This window comes from Dendropsophus ebraccatus, chromosome 6, assembly GCF_027789765.1.
Source record: "Dendropsophus ebraccatus isolate aDenEbr1 chromosome 6, aDenEbr1.pat, whole genome shotgun sequence".
Lineage (NCBI taxonomy): Eukaryota > Metazoa > Chordata > Amphibia > Anura > Hylidae > Dendropsophus > Dendropsophus ebraccatus.
This window is the reverse complement of record NC_091459.1, coordinates 127603148-127610167: the sequence shown is the minus strand read 5'-3', so window position 1 is coordinate 127610167 and position 7020 is coordinate 127603148.

The following is a 7020-nucleotide window of genomic DNA, read 5'->3' as shown; positions in this document are numbered from 1 at the left end:
GCGACTCCGTACCCACAATTTGACCCCCCCCCCCAAAACCACCTGTACATTCGGATAGCTGCTTTTAATCCAAGATCTGTCCTTGGGTCCGTTCGGCAGGGGATGCAGTTATTGTCATAGAAACAACTTTTAAATCGGCAGCGCTGTGTCTAACGTCCGTGGCTTACATTTGTATATGCATTAGGCTGGCACACCCTCTCTGTCCTTCCTCCCCACCCTCCTCATCGTTAGGAATACTCCAGGCAGATTGCTTCCTATTCCCCTCCTGTGGCAGCCCGGCACATGGGCTGGATCGTTAATACACCTGTGCAAAGCTCAAACAGCAGTAAATGTTCCTGGATCATTCCTAATAATGAGGAGGGTGGGGAGAAGGGACATAGAGGTGGTGCCAGCCTAATGCATATACAAATGTAAGCCTCGGCCGTTAAACACAGTGCTGCCGGATCAAAAGTTGTTTTTATGACAATAACTGCATCCCCTGCCGAACGGACCCCAGGACAGATCTTGGATTAAAAGCAGCTATCTGAAGGTACAAGTGGTTTTGGGGGGTCAGATTGTGGGTACGGAGTCGCTTTAAGGATTCTCTGTGTGCTTAATGCCATTCTAGGTCTGGTATAATTTTTGGAGGGCTAACTGGCTACCGCTTCTACCTTGTTCGCTCTGTTCTCACCGCTATGCTGTGTCAGGCTGAATTTTTGGGTGGTTCATGATATGCTACCTCTGTTTTAATGGTTTTCTGTGTTCTCACTGCCATGCTGTGTCAGGCTGAGTTTTTTTGGTGGTCCATATGCCTACCTCTGTTGTAACCAGGCTGTTGCACAGAATTAGGCATAATGGTGCCATTAGGCAGCCTCATAGGCATGCATACATGCTGCCACTGCTGTTTCCTGTCCATTTCCGTTGTGTTTCCATCAATTTCTGAGGTTCACAGGTTTTCACACGCCCTTCCCTCTACCGAACCTGAGTCCCCTCAAAAAATGCTTGAGTCTCCCATTCACTTTAATGGGGTTCGTTACTCGAAACGAGCACTCGAGTATCGGGAGATATTCGGTTCGAGTAACGAGCACCCGAGGATTTTTGTACTCGCTCATCACTAGTTATAACAAAACGACAGCACTACTAGATCTGTTTAACAGATGGCAACAAAATTTGATGGATTCCATTGACTTATGGGTATTTTAGGAGTACCAGCATTAAAAATACGACAAAGGTCAATGGAAGCTTTACTAACACTTGTGTGACCAGAGCCTAACCACACACTGGACCTTGTGAAATCTTTTGGAATTGATCATAGACCGAGTTTGGCCATTGTATAGCATCAGCAACCATTCAAGTACTCGTCCCATTCATCTGGAAATGTTGCTACTGTGTATGTGTGTCTACAAGCCCTCCTCAATGCTGCTGGTCCTAGTTCCAGGCCAGGTCTCACCTCCTTCCTCTTCTTCAGAACCTGATGGCCCAGATTAACTAAACTGGGCCAATTTAGATAGACAGTCTTCAAATGTAGAAGGAAATCACAGCTCCAAAAAAATGTGAAGGAGTTAAAATGTCCAAAAATCTTTATTCCAAAGCATATTAAAAAACAACAACCATGTTAAAAACAGCACGTCTACGCGTTTTGGGGACAAGCCTCATAATTTTGGACATTTTAACTCTTTCACGTTTTTTTGGAGCTGTGATTTCCTTCTACTTTTATGGACCACATACCTGGGTGAACGGCCCATTTCTTATCACCTGCTCCTTACCAAGAGGATTGCCGTTAATATTGGGACATATTCACACGGTGAGCTGACTTTTTTCTACAATTTTTTTTGCAGTCTTCAAATGGAAGTAAATTACAGTCTTCTAGTACTTATCAGCTACTGTATGTCCTGCAGAAAGGGGTATATTCTTCTCAGTCTGACATAGTGCTCTCTGCTGCCACCTCTGTCCATTTCAGGAACTGAATAGAGCAGGAGAGGTTTTCTATGGGGATTTGCTACTGCTCTGCACAGTTCTTGTCATGGACAGAAGTGGCAGCAGAGAGCCATGCGTCACCACTTACTGCAGGACAAACAGCAGCTGATAAGTCCTGAAAGACGAGATTTGTATATAGAAGTAAATTACAAATTAGTGTACCTTTCTGACACCAGTTGATTTGAAAAAAAAAAAAGAACAATTTGCCGGTGTTTCCCTTCAATGAGAAGATGTGTAGTATAATTTTACAGGCATGATTTTACAGACTGTAATACAATTTAAAAAAAATAAATCTTTATGGTCATTTTTATATTAAAAAAAAAAAGATATATTTTTTTGAGCTTTTCGACACATCAATAATTTAAAACACTTTAAAAAGTGTTCATAAAACATCCGAAAAGCTCCAGGAAAAAAAAAAATCCATGAGAATGCTCTGGAAAACAAAAACATAAAAATTTATAAATAAATCACTTGGAAATGTTGTTCTTGCTAAAGTAAACATATTTTTGAACCTTTATGTGGACATGGCTGTAAATAAAATGATACCATTGAAAGACACAAAGTAGCAAACATACCAAAAAACAAACAAACTCATATTTGCAATAATGGAAAACCAAAAAAGCTCCGGCAGCTGGAATGCTGTGAAGTAAAAACATTACTGAGACCATAAAGGGTTAAAGTGTCACTGTCGATTTTTGTTTTTATTTTGCAGAAATCAGTCCAGGCAATTATCTGCATTCAAAAAGACTTTCCCCAGGTCCCCCTCCCTCCTCTCTCATTCACTGCTCATTATCAGGAAATCTCCACTCTTTTACATCATTCGGGCCCTGTGTAACCTATAAAGAGGGAAGGGGGGAGGAGGGAGATTAGTCGCCAGCAGAGAGCAGAGAACAAAGGATTACACAGCGGGAACTGTGTTAAAGCCGATATTCAGAGGTCAGAGAGGTCAATGCTGACTTCAGAGGAGATAGGCCGGTGATGTGGTAGTAAATTAACTATTTGTTGCCCTAAACTAAACCTTAAACCTTTTGTTGTATAAAATGGAAAAAAAAAGTAGAAATTTGGGCCAGATTGCCTTTATCGATGGCCGACCGGTTGGCTTTGATAAAGATGGTCCTCCAACCACAGATCCTATATAATTTAAGGGCATCTCCAATATGGATATCGGACCGGTGGTTTAGAGGAATAGAGATGGTACTTAACAAGCTGATCTGGGGACGCAAACGTGTTCGCATAAAATATTGTAGCTTTACTTTGCGTAAGGAAGAGGGAGGTTTCTCTATGCCAGACTGGTGATACAACTCCAGAATTCTATAATATACCATAATCAGCCCTTGGGGGACGAGGGGGACGAGGTTAATACTTTGATAACATCTTGAGTTTTTTGGAAGCGGGGCTGACTCGCAGTTCACAAGGTGGCGGTGTACTTTATGCACTGTAATGGACTAAAGCATGGGCACGGGTGAAGAAAATCTGTGGTATTAACCACAGTCTTAAAGGACAACTCCCGCGGGACCCCCCCCCCCAAAAAAAAAAAAAAAACACAGACACACACAGACACCATACTCACCATCCCTCCGGTGACGATCGCCACTCCATTCGCCCGCCGTCCGCCTCACCGTCACCGCCGTCCAGCGATGTCTCTGATTTCCAGGTCCTGGGGATGGAAAAGGCTGCCAGTGCGCTTGCGCACCGGCAGCCTTTTCATTGGCTGGAGCGCATCACATGGCTTCCAGCAACCTCAGCCAATCGGGCCAATGAAGCCAATGAAGCCAATGAAGAGGCTGCTGGTGCGCATGTGCACCAGCAGCCTTTTCCATCCCATTCACTCTCTATGAAGACGCCGAGGAGGAAGAAGACCCGGACCGCCCCCCAGCTCTGACGTCGTCGTCACCAGATGCCGCCCGGGAGAAGAGGACCGTGACGATCGTAATAGGTAATGTATATATTCTTTAACTTCCGGGCGGGGGGGGGGGGTCCGAAAGTGGGGGAAGGGGGCTAGACCGGGTATTTAACCACATTACAAAGTTATATAACTTTGTAATGTGTGTTAAATAAGCTAAAAAAAATTTTTCGTGGGAGTTGTCCTTTAAATGTACCCCTCTTTGGGGAAATGACAATTTGGTAGAGTTTAATAAAAATATTGAATATAAATTCTGGATAAATAGGGGGGATTAGAAATATTACACAGATATTTTCTGCTGGTACACTTTTGCCGTTTGATATAATGGTTCAGGATTACAGCCTTTCGGCTACACATTATTTATATTCTAAGCAATTAGAACATGCGGTTAAGTGCACACAGGATAAATCTATTTTCTATACACAGGATCATGAGATCCCTACACAGGTCATGAAAATGACAACACATAAGAAAGGGGACTTAGGTAGGCTATATAAATTCTTGGTGAGATATGGCACAGAAGGAATGCAGACTAAAATGAAAGGTAGGTGGGAAAAAGAAATTGGGGTTATTCCAGGCACTGATTGGGACAGTATAGTAATGAATAATAAGGTCATTGTATTAGATTATAATTATAGGATCATTCAGTTTAAAATAGTGAATAAATTACACTACACCCCCGATAAATTGGCTAAGATGGGACTGCGGTCTGACTCCAGATGCAGCAAGTGTGGCATGGAAGAAGCAGATCATCTTCACCTATTTTGGAGTTGTATTTATATACAGGAATATTGGAGGGCTATAGCTGAGACTATTCAATTAAAACTAAGAGTCACTGTTCCCTTTTCTTTCTTGTGTATGGTCCTGGGTTCATCTATGAATCTTCTGGGTAAAACTACCAAACTGTTGCAGTTGGCACGGGTCATTCTTATGGGAGCTTGGATTGATCATAAACCCCCTTCGGTCAAGGAATGGGAAAATTTAATAAAACAGACTCAGCAATATGAAAAAGTCTATTATTATCGCACTATAAAGGGCCGAAAGAATTTCCACTATATATGGGACTCTTGGGAATAATGATATAGATGAGTCTATTTATCATTATATTTTATTATTATATTTATGTATGTATGTATTGGGGTTTATTTTATTTATTTATTTATTTTGTTTGTTTGTTTCTCCCCCTCACTTCTTACCTCCGCTCCCCCTCTTCCTTCTCCACGGCATGGGTGGGATGGGTTGGGTTGGGTTGGGCGGAATTTTATAGGGGTTAATAAAGATTTAGATTTAGTTGCATGGGATTAGGGGTTGCAGATAACAGTTAGTATACCCTGAGGGGAATCTGCTAACGATATGATGGACTGCAGAGTGGTGATATTCTTTTCTTTTTTGTATCTGTATTATGTATATAATATATATTTATTTGAATAATGTACTGCAACTCACTTAACATGTATAATGAATAGTTAAATGTATATTGTGGAAAATAAAAAATTATTTGAAAATAAAAAAAAAACTATTTGTTGCCCTGTTTTGGTGCCTCATCTCCCTCCACCCCTCCCCTCTCTATAGAAAACCATGAAGACAGGGGGGGGGGGGAGCTTCAAACTGCTTTTTCATGATAAAAACTAATTTTTTGGCTAATAAACCCAAAAATCACCTGTACTGCAAAAAAAAAGAAAAAAGAAAAAAGACAACAGTGACATTTTAAAGTAGAAGAGGAGCATTGTAACTTTTTAAGAAGTTTCCTCATGTTTCCTGGATTATGGGGTGAAGCTCAGCACTAATATGTAATAACCTATAGCAGAGAGAGGGGTGGAGGGCCATGTGATGAAGCTGAAGGTGAACGAGCAGACAGAGTTATAGGTAAGAGATAAGCCAGGATTATCTATTAGAGGAAAGTTGATGTGCGATATCTATAAGGAGATAAGAAGTCTGGGTAGAGGAAAGGTGAAGCGTGCCTTGTTTACAGTGACTAGATATTTCCTCTTATCATAGTAATGACTACATAGCATAACAATGCCGGCCAGCTCTGCCTGGAATGTCCCTTTAAATATAAGAAGATTGGGGGAGATTTATGGCACTGTCGCATAGTAAGAATCTCTGTTGCCCATAGCAACCAATCACAGCTCAGCTTTCATCTTACAAGTGAAAAATGAGAACTAAAAGCTGAACTGTAATTGGTTGCTATGGGCAACACATAAAATCTTACTAGAAAACAGCAAAATACATTTCCCCAAATATTCACATATTTAAATTAATTTTTCAGACAAACATGTCAGACAGCGTTACGCTTTGCTTGAAGCCTAAGGAGAAGGAGCATTGTAACCATGTTTGGTATTTATTAAATCCCTTTCCGATGCTCCGCCTTCTCAGACTGTCAGGAGCGAGCTCCTCGTGTCACTGGAGCATCCAGTCGGCCCCTTCCTGACGGCATCCCTGGCAACAGGCCGGGCCGCATGCAGGGAATGCGCCAATGCCGTCCCTGACAACCAGCCCAGCGTGTGTTGCTAGGGGCATGTGGGCGCTTGTATGGCTATTGATGTAGCCATAGCTGGGGTTTTACCACCCCCAGTCGATCGGCATCAGGTGTCTCACATCATGGTTTGTTGACTGACGGCACTGACATTCAGCTCCTCATTCATATGTTCCTTGCCTGCAACAGTGCCTAGTTCACTAGTGTGTCTTGACCTAGCGTTTCCCTACATTGTGTACCAGTATTCTGACTTTCTGGCTTTTGGACTTTTGATTTCTCTTTTGGATCACGTTTTTGTACTGCGGCACTCACTTGTTTCTGACTCGGACCCCTGATCCTGATTTATTGGGTTGTGTCTGTCTTGTTCTGTGCTCACAGTTATACAGGATTAGGGACCGTCGACCAGTTGTCTGCTGCCGCCTAGGGCTAGTGAGGCAAATAGGCAGGGACAGCGGGGCGGGTGCCAGAGTCAGGGCTACACCTGTCCTTTTGTCATCCTGTTCCATATCCTGACACAGACCTTGTACAGTTGATCAGTTTTACCAGGAGTATAACTTTACATACAATATGTTCTTTGTCATATTATTTACATGACACAATGAGAAACATGTATCAAACATAATATACAAAAAAATATATATATATATATATTCATATGAAATGTATGTATATAGTGACAATATAT